Here is a 16,527-nt window from a genome sequence, read left to right as displayed (position 1 = left end):
GGTGGGAGAGTGTGTGCACAGCAGGGGTGTGTGCACACGTGCCTCAGGGTGTGTGCACATGTGCGTCACCACCGCCCCGCCCTGCTGCAGGGACGGTGGTGACGCACATGTGCACACACCCTGCTGCAGGGCTGGGAACCCTGTCTGCGTCTCTGGAGCAGCATCTCCAGACCCACCTCATCGGGCAGCTCCCTGCAAACAGCAGCCACAACCCTGAGTCTCCACTGAAACCAAAAGAAGATCATCACTAGCATGTCACCATGGTAACCGCCAATCAGAGCCCTCCCTACCACAGCATCTCCATGACGTCAGCCCACCTGTAGCTTCTCCAAGTTCTCCCTTTAGCTCCCAAGCTGCTTCCCCCAACAACCAGCCCCCCAGTACCGGCTCAGGGGGCTCAGCTGTGCCATGGGATCCTGGAGAGGCCTTATAAGTGCCCCGTTGCAGGAGGCAGCACCAGTGAGGGCGCAGGCCAAGTGAGGAGGGGGAAGCGATGGAGCTTGGGTGGGGGTGATGAGAGGGCTGGCTGGGTGCGGGCTCTTGGGCTGATGGCAGTCATCTGCTCTCTGCTGTCCCTGCTTGGGACAAATGGAGCAGGATCCGTGAGCTAGAGCAATTCACTCCCAAACGCTTTGTGCTCTGATTGTCACAGGGAGCGGCTCACAGCACCATGCCGCAAAGCTTCCCAGCATAGCGGGGACAGAACTCGGCTCCTCCTGCTGCCGAAGACCTGTCCCCCGCCACTTGAGCTAAAGGAGATGTGCGAGTAGCAGGTTGGATCATGTCATGCTGCTGAGTGGGTCTGATTCCACCCAGTAGCAGGCACACTCTGGCCAGCTCTGGGCAATGCCGCAAACACCCCCATCTCAGGTGGAGCACATGGAGGGGGAAGGCAAAGCTCTCAGGAGCAGCCGCTGGTTTGGGGGGGCTCAGTATCTGGAAGCGCTGCATCTCTGTGGCTCCAGCTGAAGCTGTTGGGAATTGTGGGTGCTCAGCCCACCTCAGACTGTCAGCCCCCAGGTGTCTCAAGCAGGGCCCCCAAAACAGGGTGTGACGTTCCCCTCTGGTGTTATATGGACTGGTGATCTGCTAGGTCACTCCAGTCCTTGACTCTGGAAGCCAGCCTTACGCTGCTCTGCTGTGAGAATCCCTACTCTTGGGCTGTTCATTCACAGCCTCTGGCATGTAAACTGCTCCTTGGATTGTGCAACTGAATGACACTAGCCAATATCTCCGGTCCCAGACACAGCCCTAGGAACCCCCATCCTGCAGTGTACAGTTATGCCCGCTGGATGCTGCCAGCTTATATGAGTTTGTCAATTTAACAAAGAAATTGATATGTACCAGGCTCGTTATCCCAAGGGGAGCCTCTGACACGCTTCAAACCAAACGCACTGCCTCAGGTAGAATAAACAAACCAATTTATTAACTATGAAAAATAGATTTAAGTGATAATAAGTCAAAGCATAACAAGTCAGATTTAGTCAAACGAAATAAAAGCAAAACGCATTCTAATCTGATCTTAACACTTTCAATACCCTTGCAAACTTAGATGCTTCTTACCACAGGCCGGCTGGTTGCTCTTCAGCCAGGCTCTCCCCTTTGATCAGATTAGTGTGGTGTCTGTAGATGTAGGTGGAAGAGAGAGAGAGAGAGCATGGCAAATGTCTATCCCTTTTATCATGTCCTTTCTTCCCTCTTGGCTTTGCCCCCCACCCACCTTCAGAGTCAGGTGCAGAGTGTCACAAAGGGCCCCCACTTGTAGTAACTTGGGAAAATGTGATCCAGAGACGGCAGCTCCCCTCCTTCACTAAAGGCAGCAGGAGAGCTACCTTCTGCCCATGCACTGCTGTTGTGGGCCAAGTCCCCTAGGGAAAGGCAGGGCCAGAACCCAGGGGTCTAACCCCAATGCCCTACTGCATTCACTGGGCCCCACTGGTGTGGGGTGTGCACATACACACACATACATATTAGGCATCCCAGCTGCTCCATCAAGCCTGGCCCACCCTCCAGGTGCCAGCAGGTGGGCATTGGGCCTCTCAGGCCCCCATTAACCCTTTTCCCACCTGGGTGGGGGTAAACCCCATCATACTTGTATATCCACACACACATGTAACCTGCTGTGATCCCTGTACACACCCAGGCTGTAAGTCACAGTTACACTTGTCATCGTCCAGGTATATGTAAACCCCAAAGCGCAGGAGCAAGGTCCGGGTTCTCTGATCAGCAGGGACAGGTTCCAATGTGGTCCTGTGCAGGGCCCCACCTCTGATACAGGCTGTGCAGCAGCTCCCCAACCACCCATTTCCCCTTTGCCACAGTCAGCAGTTGGGGTTCCTGTTTCCCTCTCAAAGGATCTTTTGTGCCCCTACCCCCGCCCAGGAGTCTCCCTCCAAAAGCCAGTCACTCCCATGCCTTGTGGGAGCCCAGCCCTCCATCCTCCACCCGCACCTTCCTGGAATGAGCTGGGACCAGCTCAGCAGGCAGAAAGCTGGGAGCCCATCTCCAACCAGGCATCGGACGGGGTAACATGGCTGGTCTGTCTCAGTCAGCACAGATGCTTGGCCCTTAACAGCCCTGCAGGAGGCAGCAGCCAAAGCTGAGGGGAATTCAGGGTTAATGGACGTGGTGCCCTAATGAGGGATGGACGGGGCTTAGTCAGTGTCTGAACAGCTTTGAGTTTTATATAAAGCAACATCTCTGTCTCTCTATCTAGCCCTATACATACCTGTCTGTCTGTCTGTCTATCCCTATACACACCTGTCTGTCGGTCTCTCTATCAATCCCTATACACATCTGTCTGTCTATTTGTCTCTCTATTGATCCCTATACACACCTGTTTGTCTGTCTATCTATCCCTATACACACCTGTCCATCTGACTGTCTGTCTATCCATCTATCCCTACATCCACCTGTCTGTCTGTCTCTAACCCTATACACACCTGTCTGTCTGTCTCTCTCTCTCTCTCCCTATCCCTATACACTCCTGTCTGTCTGTCTATCCATCCCTATACATACCTGTCTGTCTCTTTCTCTCTATCGATCCCTATACACACCTGTCTACTTGTCTGTCTCTCTTGCAATCCCAATCTGCCTGTCTGTCTATGGTGTTTGCAGCATGGGTTCAATCTTGCTTTGTTTTTTTAATTCACTGTCTGCAGCACCCTCCTTAGATCTTTGGAATAACGTATCTGCAGGGATTGGCTGGCTCAGGGATTGGCATTGATCTGCGGAGCCTTTCCCCACTAGGTCAGTAGGTGCAATGCATTCCTTTGGATACAAGAAGTAATAACTGCCGCCATCTGGTGGCAGTCAGGGGATCTAAGTGAAGTGAGCCACCCCCCAGTGGTCAAGGTTCTCATTCAACTGGCACAGATACACAACTGTGTGGAAGCCCAGGCCTGGAGTAGCAGGAGGATTGTGGGTCAGAACTGAGGAGCACTGCGGGCATTTACCCAGCACCTGCACATTTCAAAAGTGACAATAGAATAGAATAGAATAGAATAGAATAGAAAAAGGCAAAATCAGGATGAAACATTTCATGTTTATCTAAATGGAACATCTCAATTGACTGAAAATATTTTTGTTCCAAAAATTTCATTTCCAGGGAAACTTCCAAAGCGTTTGGTTTTGCTCTGGTTCGACAGGAAAACAACTGTGGAAATTGCAGGCTTTCCTTCAGCTCATGAATTCCAGTGCCTGCCCGCCTCTGTTGGCCACAGTCTGTTACTGTGTCGGCAGCAGCCTGGATTTAAAGATCCTTTCTCCCACCCTTTGCTCTGGTACCGAAATTCCAAAGCTGTTAGGAAAGCAATAATGCATTGAAAAGGTAAAGATTGCCTTCATTTTGGCAATTAACAACAGGCACGGGAGACACCCGGGGAGCCTGCTTTAGGGAGTTAATGGCCATTATTCCAAGTCATCCAAGTTAATTTCTGACAGATGTACTGTACCGGCTCCTAATGCTGACTGCTCCACACCCCATTTGGAAGCAGGAAATCAGCCAGGGTGTTAGGGGAGGAACCTCTACAGTGAATTAACTTTGCCGTGTAACACTCTTCCTGCACCTCATCATTGAGCAATCAATGGCTATTAGCCAGGATGAGCAGGGATGGTGTCCCTAGCTTCTGTTTGCCAGGAACTGAGAATGGGAGACAGGGGATGGATCACTTGTGATTACCTGTTCTGTTCATTCCCTCTGCGGCACCTGGCATTGGCCACTGTTGGAAGACAGGATACTGGGCTAAATGGATCTTTGGTCTGACACAGTATGACCCAGCCGTTCTTATGTTCACACTGGGCTAACTGGGCCATTAGGTGCCCTCAATGTGCTGGCTGCTGTGTTGCCCTCTACTGGATGGAATCAGGACTGCTTAACTGTGTCTCACAGTCCCTATACTGCTAACAGCTCCTGGGGATCCTTCTGTAGCTCAGGGGCCTGGGCTTCTGGAGCAGGAGGATCTGAACTCTGCCTTCCACAAAGTTCCCAGGGGGCAGCTGAGTAGATTGAGGACAAGGAAGTGAAGGACCAGATTCAGGCAGCTCCAGAACGATGCAGCTCAGCACCTGTCAACAGGAGTTGGACACCTAACCTGCTTAGGCGCTTTTGAAACTCCCACTGGGCACCTCTCTGCAGCATGAGGCACCTAAACCCCTTTGTGAATCTGTCCCTATGTGACTTGCTCAAGGCCATGCAGCCAGGCTAGTGGAAGAGACACAAAGAGAACGCAGGAGTCCTGGCCAGAAGCTCCCCACACTAACCGCTAGGCAGCACTTACATCTGAAGAAATGAGAGCCAGGCAAGAACACACACAGGGGTGTCACTTAGCGCTTTGGGAGCCGTCCTCAGCCCTGCATAACACTGGCCCTTCCAGGTGGCCCCATGGCACTGACTGCAGAACCTGGGCCGTCATCTTCAAAGGGACTTGGAGAGGAAGGGTCAAAGAGACCCTGCCAGGCCAGCAAGTATCATTAGCCCCATTCTAGAGAGTGGGAAACTAAGGCACAGTGGCAGCAAGGGACTTACCCAGGGATTTGCGCTAGATTTCAGGGAGGCTGAATTCTTAAATAAATGCAGCCACACTGTGCCAGGTGCTGCACACACAGAGCACACACAGCGAGAGATGATCCCTACCCCGACAAGCTCAAAGCAGACAAAGAATGTGGTTTGCCCAAGGTCACAGACAGCCAGGGAACAGAACCCAGATCCCCTATGTCTCTGCCCACTGCTCTATCCATTAGCCCACACTGCTGCTCCTAGCGTATCCCATCCCCCTGTTGTGATTTGAACCTGAACTGCATCATGCCACTGGGGGCATGAGAGCTGCATTCATTCCCCACACAGCGCCGCCCCCTCCAGCCACACCTGGCCATGAGCTCTGCTCATGTAGTACTCTTCTCCCTTCGCCACTCAGAGGATCATCCCTGGCCCCAGGCAGCAAGGACTCCTGCTGGGTATGTTTAGCCTTTATCAGCCGCCCATCGTGAATTATTCCACTTCACCATTCCTGGCTCGGGTTGAGCAGCCGAAAGTCTCCCCCGGACTGGGTCCTGCTTGCGCTGGGGGTCGTTGCCCTCTGCGGGCAGTGTACACTGGCACCCTTGTGTGCACATCCCATGGGCCCCTCAGCAGGCTCCACGCGGGGCTTCGTCTCTTGTTGGCCCACAGCTGCTGGTGGTGCTGCATCGCTGGAGTGCAATCAGGCTCGGCCGCCTCGCCCGGTGCCGCATGTCCTCCCAGCAACAGGCTATATCAGTGAAAGATGTAGGCGTCCCCCCGGTCCCCGCATCACCATTTGACGCACTGCCTTCTGGGAGGGTTTTTGCAGTGCATTGTGGGATACCAGCACTACTTTCAGAACATTGTGGGGTCAATTTCCCACAGTTCCTCCTGTTCCATCCCATAATCGGCTCTTGTTTTCAATCTCCCTGCCACCTCACTGCCGACGCATGGATACCGAACAGATCAGCACCGCTGGCTTGTGTGTTTTAGAGACAGGGCAATCCTGTCTGCATTTGCATTCATCTGCATTTGAGGAACTATGACGACTACCACAGCGCCAGGTGCGCAGCAGTGAACATGAGACAACTGAGCTGGAGTGGATGCCAGGGGCAGTGAATGAAACTGGCTGGATGCTGCAGGCAATCACTGACCAGCTGCACAGGGTGGAGGGGCACTGTCGAGCTGGTGAAAGGATCCCCGAGTGCTAGGATTAGGTCGTGATGCAGACCACTAGGAGGGTGGTGAAGCACTGGAATGGGTTCACTAGGGAGGTGGTGGAATCTCCATCCTTAGAGATTTTTAAGGCCCGGCTTGACAAAGCCTTGGCTGGGATGATTTGGTGTTGGTCCTGCTTTGAGCAGGGGCTTGGACTAGATGACCTCCTGAGGTCTCTTCCAACCCTAATCTTCTATGATTCTATGATCTGAGATGATCGGCAGAGGCTGCAGAACTTTAAGGACATAAGAACGGCCACACTGGGTCAGACCGATGGCCCATTTAGCCCAGTATCCTGTCTTCCAGCAAAAAGAAAAGGAGTACTTGTGGCACCTTAGAGACTAACCAATTTATTTGAGCATAAGCTTTCGTGAGCTACAGCTCACTTCATCGGATGCATACTGTGGAAAGTGTAGAAGTGTAGAAGATCTTATTATATACACACAAAGATCTTCTACACTTTCCACAGTATGCATCCGATGAAGTGAGCTGTAGCTCACGAAAGCTTATGCCCAGATAAATTGGTTAGCCTCTAAGGTGCCACAAGTACTCCTTTTCTTTTTGCGAATACAGACTAACACGGCTGTTACTCTGAAACCTGTCTTCCAGCAGTGGTGCTGGGTGCCCCAGAGGGAATGAACAGAACAGGCAATTATCAAGTGATCCAGCCCCTGTTGTCCAGTCCCAGCATCAGTCAGAGGCTTTAGGGACACCCAGAGCATGGGGTTGTGTCCCTGAACATCTTAGCTGATAGCCATTGATGGACCTATCCTCCAGGAACTTAAATCTAATTCTTTTCGGAACCCCATTATGCTTTTGGCCTTCACAACATCCCGCAGTGCGCGCCACAGGGTGACTGTGCATTGGGCAAAGAAGCAGAGGTACTTCTGGAAGATGGGCTTTCAGACGTGAAAGGCCACATTCCTGGATCTGCGTGCTGAGCTCACCCCAGCCCTGCAGCACAGGGACACCAGAACGAGAGCTGCCTTGGCAGCGGGCCATCTCACCGGGGAAGCTGGCAACCCTGGATCGTTACTGGTCAGTGAACAACCAGGTAGGTGCTGGAAAGTCAATGGTGGGGGCAGTTGTCATCCAGGTGTGCAAGGCCCCTGAGTGTGTCCTGCTACACAGGGCTGTGACTCTGGTCAATGTGCAGGGAATATTTGATGGATTGAATTAAATTAGTTTCCCAAACCATGCTGGGGGTGGTAGAGGGGACGTGTCTCTCGATTCTGGTGCCCCCACCCCCCTCGCCTTGCTTCTGAGCACATAACAGAAAGAGGCACTTCTCCCGGCTATGCAGGCATTGGTAGATCACTGGGATTTGGCGCTAGCATCAGTGGTGGCTGGTTGGGGATGGTGCATGACACTCACATCTTCAGGTACACGGGCCTTCCTGACAAGCTGTAAGCAGGGACATTCACACTGGTGGGTGTGGCCCAGGGACCTCATGATGCTAAGTAGCGGAGGGCACGGGGGGCACAGGGATCCCCTGGGCAGACATATCCATATTCACCAAAGGGTGGCATGTGAGATCCTGCCGAGAGCCCATAGCCCACTGGGTATCAGGATCATTGCGACACGTCTGCACATGTAATGCTTATGGAGTTATGTATCTAGGCTGGAAATTGTGTTCTTAAAGTCTTGAAGTTAGAGGCAGGTTCACCGCAGGGATGTGCCTGGACCGAGTTCTGTTCAGGCCAGGGTAGCAGACACCTGCCCCTCTTGGTCTGGTCACATGTGTACTGGGCACTGGATGTATCCCAGCAGAGGCCTGTCTGCATCACTGAGCTGGTGCTAATGAAGAGATTGTGAAATCACAAGAGATGAAAGCTGCAGGAAACAACAAAGCCAGCAGGGAAGGAATTGCATGTACTAGACAATGGATTTGGGAGGTACAGCTGGGGGATTGAGGTACACCCAAGATCCTTCACCAAGGAGATGAACTACCAGAGGGTTCTGTCTTACGAAAGGTGGGTCCCAGCCAGCCTGGCTGAAAAACACTGCACAGACTTTGGGTGAGCTACATGTCCTTAGCCAGGCCAGTACCTTGTGAGGTAAGTCTAGGCTCCAGAAAACCTCTGAGGATTTCCATGTAAACATTTGTGTCCAAGACTTCTACTTGTATCGCCTAAAGCTTTGTTCTCTGGGAAACAAACATCAGTGTGTTCACACTATAAAACATCCGAAGTGCAGGGCATTCAACGGGGTGGTGAGCTGCGGTGTAACCCATTAGCTGGGGTCACTGTTCCTTTGGGGAATACTGCGAGAGCCCAGAGGCCCAGGTGCTGGCCACTCCAGGGAGAGGCTCTGAGGGTGCCTCTCACTAGCCTGAAGAGGATGGCAGGGCCTGCACAGGCTGGGATGGGAGGGCTTGCGTGGTCCGTGGCTGGTGGAGTCAGGGAGCTGACCCGCAACAGGCCTAGACAAGGGCAGGTGGTAGCAAGGTGCCTCCCAGCCCTGGTTACCTCTGGGAGCCGTCACATTGGGGCGGCAATGCTAACTGATTCTCAGGGACCCAGACTTCCCTGGCTCATGAAGGCAGAAACTGGGCAACTGGACAGCAGAAAGGAAAGTGTTAACTGGGCCCTGAGCAGGTGCTGGGTGGCCAGGAGTGGGCCAGTGGAGAGGTCTCATGACTAGCCTCATATTCCAGCACGCTGTGTTTCCTGTAATACTTGCTGCTCCTGGGGGGAATTGGAAGGCAGGGCCAGGCTGGCTGCAGGGTGTGATCAGCCTGACCTGAGGGCAGCTAGCAGAGCCCGCTGGACGCTGGAACCCTGAGGGAGCCCCAAGAGACACTCTGGCTGGGCTGTGGCCAGCCAGGTGCTGCTTTGGGTTCTGCTGGGGCATGGCCAGGCTCTCTAATCTGTTAAAGGGCTCTGAATTTGGGGCGGGGGGGATGAGATCTCTGTATTGTCAGACACAGAATATCACAAAGGAGAACGTTACGATACTGTAACGAACAGCCGACACAGTGCTACAGCCGAGAGTGCCAGGGGCTGGCTGCGTCACACAGCCGTGTGCCTATCCCCCTCCTCTTTGTCAGGCACCGCGGCGGAGTGGCAGGAGTACTGCTGTAGGGCAGGCTGGTGCCTGGGGCGCAGGGAATATGCTCCGAGCCCCAGGACGAAAGGAGTGTCCCAGCAGTGCCATGGCTGCTGGGTGTCGGCCGTTGGCCATTCGGCTCCATGGTACTTTGGAGCAGCTGGGTTTGCTGCCTGGGTTGCTGCATGGTGGCTTGGTGCATATGCCGCTGCCCCCTCTCTCCTTCTGCCTTTCCTCACGTGTCCCTGGTCCTGCCCTCACAGGCTGTGGCCTTGAGCAGCTCCGAGAACACGTCCTCCCCTGCGTGGCTCTTCCTCCACCTTACCCCGACCGGTTAGTCTTTCTGCATGTGTGCAGGGGACAGCCAGCCAAGGTCACAATCAGAGAAACAACTAGACAGAGCCACTGGAAGAGTCAAGGGCTTAGTAGGCAGCAAAAGAGAAGTGGCACAATGCCCTGCAGGTTTTCCCCTATAGATCTGCATAAGAATACGGACAGGCTCACACTGACTATGGCTTGTTCAGGGCTGCATGACAGCACCTGGCATGGGGGTGGGGGCACATGGGAGCACGTTGCAAACCAACCGAAGGGGGCAGGGGAGCTGCCAGGCAAGGGCAGGGACAGTGTCGTGAACACTGTAAACTTATCCCAGGCGGGAGGGCCTGGTGGATCTATCACTGGCAGCTGCTCAAGGTGGCGCAAGGTCACCCAGGGCCGTATGCTGCCAGGTTCTTCCTGGCACTGGGCCCCCAGTGCCCATTGCAGAATGGCATGGGCAGGCGCTGGACCATGGCTGGAGACAAGCTGCTCTTCCTAGAAACGTGCAGGTCAAACAACACTGGCCTGAAAGATCCAGGTCAGGCTGAATCAGAAGCTCTACAAGTGCAGGAGAGCAGTGGTTGCCGACTAGTTCCATGGGTCAGTCCCAGCCAAGCCCTCTGAGCCAGCAGCAGTGTCTGCCTCTTTCCTGAATCTAATGCAAGGCAATTGTTGTGTACTAGCAAAATATTGTGTCTTGGACTAGCAAACCTGCCTCCAATAGTGATAGAATGGGATTTCTGCAACGCCCAGAACTAGATGGCTAGCAGGCATTCGACTGGATTTCTACTGTATTGAATTTGAATGCTCAGGGGTTGCTTGGCCTGGCTTTTGCTGTCAGTTTTGAATGTACTGAATTATATCTACAGTATATTGCTTTTATTTTACTAGATTTTTTTCCAGCCTGCAAAAGACCCTGCTTGTGTGGCCCGAGGCTCCCAAATTCACATGTCCCAGACCTCGGGCACCTGGGCAAGAAGGGGGAAGCTGAGTCGGGGCCAGTCTACCTAGGTAGAGCCTCCGCCCCCAGCAGTGCATCTCTAATGTAGGTTTGGGGGACCGGGAGCTCAGTGCCCAGAGCTTTGTGGATCCAGCAGCAATAACAGCAGCTGCCTATGCATTCCTGGGGTGCTGCTGATGGGACACAGAACCTGTGGCTCCAAAGTCCTTTCCCCAGAGGTTCTCCAGTGTCTCTCTCCTCCACTGAGAGGCTGGCTGTGCTCAGAGCCCTGTGATGCTTGCCATGCTAGAGTCATGGAGGCGACCAGTCACCATGCCAGGCTGAGCCAGAGCTTGCACCTCATGCTTTGCAGCTGATCATTAATAAATGCATTAGCAGGAGGAGGTCCTTTAATGTGATGTACAGTTATGGATTTTATGCCATAGTTAAGAAGCTATGGATTTGTTTTCCCACGGGCCCTTTAAGAGCCATAAACAATCAGCTTGGCCTATTCTTACTAACAGTTGTTTCTGCTCGCTTAGAAAACAGCACCCAAAGGGACGATTGATAACCTTGTTCTTCTGCTGGCGAAGCAGCCATTTGATGCCAGGTGAACCCAGCTCACGCCCTATGCCCATTGATGGCAAAGAGGCCGATCCCAGACGAGGCAGGAAGAAGCAAAGAAGGGGGATACACTGCTGAGCTGCAGGCTCTGGGAAGGAGACCTCCAGAAAGGAGGATGGGACGAGAAGTATTTTCTACAACAGGTTGGGAAAAAATGGGGGGAGAGGGAAATCAGGGGGAAATACTGGACATTTTTCTCCCATTGAAAAAAAATACAAAAATTAAAAAAAAAAATGGCAAATTTGCACAAATGTTTTGTGGGTGTTTTTTCCCCATGAAAATGAAAAATGTGTATGGACTTATTTCGGACATTATTTACATTTTGTTTCAACATTTTCCCCTTTGGAAAACGTTGGCTTGTCTCCATTATTGTCCCAGTCCTGACTTCTCAGCGGAGGCTGTGGGTTGTGATGCTGAAACCTGTTTACTCAGAGCTGGACTCATGCTTTTGATTCATTTCCCATAGGGCATCTGATGCTCTCCAGATGGTTAGAGCTTTCGGTGAGTTCACTGCTGAGCTCAGCTAAAGATCAAGGTTTAGTTCAGAGCTGGTGGCACAGTGGGGATAGAGTGGGAGGCTGTGGGTCACAATGGATGTTTGATCACCGCTTCTCCTGGGTGATCTCAGGGAGCTGACGAATGACCTCAGTCTGGTCCTGAAAGTGGGGACATTTGGAAACTGAACATCACTCAGTGCAGCAGGTTCATCTTGCTCAGCTCACAGAAAGGCAGGGCTCCAGGAAATGCTCCCACTCCCTTCGGGCTCTTTGCTAGGGAATCTAGCACTATCAAGGGCACACTCCAGCCACACGGCTGAATTTACTCTGGGCCCTATGCAGGGAGTCTATGGAATCTGGCACCATTGCCACTCTGCCAGGAGGCCCTGTGTGACACCCAAAGTGGGCAGTGCTGGCGGGATGTGAGCATGGCTGTGGCACCGTGGGATGCAGTGAGTCAGCTTCCATGCTGGATTGGAGCAGAGGAGATGTTTGCTCCACACTGGGACACAGCGCACTACACCAGTGTGAATTGCAGAGATGGATCCAGCCCATATCTGGACCTGATCCTGGGCCAGACTGGTGCAAATCAGCATTGTTGTATTGACTTCAGTGGAGTTCCCCGCATTTAACCCACTGAGGATCTGGCCCTCCATATTTCCCTGCTGGTGCTCTAACTGGGAGAGCGGCTCACAGTTCTAGCCCGCCTGTCACTCTGCCCCAGCTCATGTGTAAGCGGGGGAATAGTCCCGCTATTGTGGGGAACTTTCCTGGCTTCTGCACTACCCCGGTGAAGTGGGCTAGCGAAAGGATCTGAGTCCTCGCTCCCACTTCCTTTACCCAGAGGCCTCCCTGCCCTTGAGGACTCCCCTTCCACTCTCCTGTCTGACAGAGTCCTCGTAACCCCGACAAGGTTGGGCCCAGGATTTCTGGGGAGCTCAACCCCCAACCCTGCTGTGGTCACCTAGGACAGGGGCTAGGGTGTCCCCACTCGGGGGTACTCTCTCTGCATTGGGCACTTCTCTGACCCACTTATCATTACATACAATTTAAAGCAAATGCAAGTTATTTAATCAACAAATTAATTTTAAAAAGAATAAAGAAAAAGGGGAAAGGTTAAAGGAAACACATCAACCCGCTCTGTGGCAGGGAACATCACAAGCAGTGTCTCTGGAACGTCAGGGCAGTTCACAGTCTGTTCCTTGTAAGTCCCAGGCCTTCTTCTCCGGCCCTGGCTGTGCTGCAGGGATGCTGTGGGTTGGACACTCACTCTGGTGGTGGCCAGACGCTCTCAGGCTCTAGGTGGCAGGGCCCTTCTTCCTAGCGTCGCCCCCGCCCTGTCGGGGTTACCAATCCCCCCCAAGTCTGGCCTGCAGAGCCTCCTGGCTGAGGCGTCTCCCTGTGCTGGGCCTCCTGCCCAGGGTCCCCCCTCGCTCTCCCCAGCTGCTCACAACACCCGGATCCGGACTGCTCCAGCCCCAGCCCCAGCCCCAGCCCCAGCCCCACTCTGCCTCAGCATGGCTGCTGCTCTGCCTCCAGCTCCCTGGGCTGCTTCTCTGGCCCCTCTGGCTCTGGTTGCTGCAGCTCCCCTCCCAGCACAGGGTCTGCTCTCTCTGGGCTGCTTTTCTGGCCCCTTTGGATCTGGCCCGGCTCTGCTCTGCTCCCCAGCTCAGTTCCGACCCCTGCTCTCTCCTTAGCTCAGCCCCACTCTGTCTGACCCAGACAATTCCAGCTCACACGGAGGACGGGCCCTCCCTGGCCTCCTGACTCCCTGATTAGCCTGCCCACCCTGTCATTCAGGCTGACCTGGAGCATTGGCCTCTCCCCATTGTTCCTGATTTCCCATCGACCCTTCCCCCTTTTAGTACTGGGAGGTAGCAACTAAAACACCCCCATTGAATGTTAGTAAGGGAGCAACAGTCCCCTTATACATACATTGCACACAGCTTCTGCACCACACAGACAGAGCCCCCAAAATATTTTCCTTCTAGTGCATTTCCACCGATAGTTTCTGGCTCCTGCCTGAAATCTCCCAGCACAAGCAGTTCAGGGGCAGGGCCCGTTTTTTCCTCCTTTGTGTGTGTTTTTGTTGCTGGTCTGTATTTCTCTTTCACATGCGCTCCCCCGCCTCTTTCTTCTTCTGACTTATTTGGTTCAGAGAGTTCAAATTACACCCAAATTCATTGTAATGCAGTCAGCGCCCTGCATGGGATTACTCCAGCATAATTGACTCCGTGGGTCATGAAAAATTCCCTGCTCCCTGCCAGAACACACAGGAGCCAAGGCCCAAAGCTCTGGGGAAATTTACAAAGACAGTTCATTAGAAGACAGGAACTGAATGCGCTGGCCCAGACCCTCAGGACAATGTCACAGCCCCTCTCAGCCTGTAGGGTTCCGTTTCACTGCGTGGCTGCCTCGGACACGCAAGAAACAAACGCATGCAAATGCATTGGGAGAGTGGCTCAGCAATTCATGCCCTATGGTGTATCTGTGCCGTCACCAACACAATTAGCCTGCATGTTATAATGAGACGGACAGAGAACCAGAATGGGTCCTTGCCAGAGAAGGGACTGCTGGCGGCCTAGCAGTTACCAAGTAAACTCACAAGATATGCTTTGCAACCATTTTCCTGCAGGACAGAATCAGCGGAGCCCTCTGGCTGTGCCCTTTGCTTGGGATGGAAGGGGGTCCTAAGCTCAGCTGGTGCGTGGCTGTCCCCAGTTATTGTCTCTGCCATGGAGCACACTGAGGCCAGGCTGTGCCTCTGAGTGTCCCAAGGAAGAGTCTAGATCCATTGTGGTGTCTAGATGGGGCACATCTCTGTGTCATGGCCAAGCATGGTGGGTCCTGTGGATACTGTCACCTCCGTCCCAGGAACCAATCTGGCTCTCTCCTGACCCAGGCTCAGTCCTTCTCTGCCTGTGTTTGCTGAGAGCTCTTCACTCCCGTTCGAGGCGGTAACGTGCACTTTTCCCCAGTGGGGAGGGCAGAGCCAAGGCTGCCTGGGAGCCAGGCTGCGCTGTGTGAGGGGGCGGTGCAGGGATACCCCAGCTACGTTCACACCAACAACAAGGGCTTGTTTGAAGGCAGCACAAAACTACCCTGCTTCAGAGACCCCAGCCAGCGGGGAGGGGGTGGGATCAGATCCCTAGGGAGAGGGGGGGGCAGAGGAGAAGGACTTGCGTTGTGGCCGCCCATAGGGCCCCAGTCAGGGAGCAGGAAGCTGTTGGGCAGACAATCACTGCCCCAGAGAGCTTCCAGTCTGGGTAGGTCGAGAGCCTGCTCCCTTTGCTGAGGCCCCGCCTTCTGCCCCATTTCCCTGCAGCCTGAGTGAGCAGGAAGGGAACACAGCCCCTCTGGCCTCTGCCTATGGCTGAACTACCTCCAGCGATCCCCCCCACCTTCCCTTCCCGCTGCACCAGCTTCACCTCCTGCTCCAGCACACCTGTTGGGCCCCAGCATGGGGCCTCCTAGTTCACTCTCTGCTGGGTTTGACAGAGCTGGGGGCAGGCCCCAGGCTGGGATAGCCAGGGGGCTGCGGGTCAGGATGGGGAGCTGAGCATGCTGTGGTGAAGGGTGGGACACTGCTGGGGTGCCGATGTTGCACTCACACCAAGGTGAGCTTGACAGCGGCTCTGGATGTAGCTGTTCCTTCTAGGCAGGGTTAGAGCCATGCTACCAGGGGTGCAGCTTTCCTTATGAACCAGCCCCAGGAAGGGTTTCACACAGCATCCTAAGGCAAGTGGGGGCCATTATATGATGGGAGGGGGTAAGTGTGCCTCAGTTCTCACCCACAGCTCCCTGGGTCATCCCCCTGCCCAGCCTTGCCAGTGCCCCTCAGTCCTGGCCCACGGTTGCCTGCTTTCCCAGTCCTGGATCCGCACCGTTCTCTCAATGTCCCATGACCTGCGCACTCACACCCTGCTATTCCAGGCCTCCTGGACTTTCCCAGCTCTCCAAAGCAGCCAGGCATGTGGCACTATGCTGGGCTCACTCTGGCAAAGCGGCACCCACTGGTCACCCCACCCACTCATTTCCTCCAGGGCCCTAAGAGGGGACAGGAAGCATGAGGGCCTCGTCCCAGGCTTGCAATCCACCAAAGGAAGTCATGCTGCAGCAGGAGCCCAGGGCTGTTACCATGTTGCATGGGCTGACTCGGAGCTGGGGAGCTCTCCCTCTGGCAGGGAACGGCTGCTGGGTCGCACTCAGCCCACAATCACCTCCAGGGACAGCTGTTGAGCTGGAAAGGTCTCTCTTAGCAGTTGTATGAGCTGGAGGGAGACCTGGGGCAATTGGGAATGTAACAGACTCCAGCGAATGCCATTCATTGCTTGTTCTGCATCCATATGCCTAGGGGCGAAACTTCACAAACTAATTGTGGATTTGCTTTCCGGGAGGTATCCTGGCCTGCAACCTGCCCAGGCTGGGACCAGAGCTGGGTTTAAAGGAGACATATGCCATTTTTGGCAGCTCTCCGAAAAGCATCTTGCTTGCGAAAAACTGGAGATGTATTGAGGTCATAAATTAATCAATTCCAGAGTCATTAACCTTTTTGCAGTCTCCGATTGCCCAGGCTCTCTCTGCACCAAGTGCATACTCACTGCTTTGGCCCTGATTAGTTTATGGAATTAGTGGGGAGGCCACTCAGCCAGTGGTGTGTGTGGGTGGAAACGGGAGGCTTAGCTAGCATGCCATTCACTGGGAGAGCAGCAGTGCCTTCTAGGTGGATGCAAGAGACCAGCCAGGGTCTCCTGCCAGAGACTGCACTAGGTTAGCACTGGAGTCCAGGACAAACTTAGGCAGAGATGGGATCCAACTTGTCAGGGTTCCCCCCACCACTCTGAACTCTGGGGTACAGATGTAGGGACCCGCATGAAAGATCC

The sequence above is a fragment of the Caretta caretta genome, chromosome 10, assembly GCF_965140235.1.
Source record: "Caretta caretta isolate rCarCar2 chromosome 10, rCarCar1.hap1, whole genome shotgun sequence".
NCBI classification, from domain to species: domain Eukaryota; kingdom Metazoa; phylum Chordata; order Testudines; family Cheloniidae; genus Caretta; species Caretta caretta.
The sequence above is the reverse complement of the archived record's forward strand: the minus strand, read 5'-3'. Positions refer to the sequence as shown.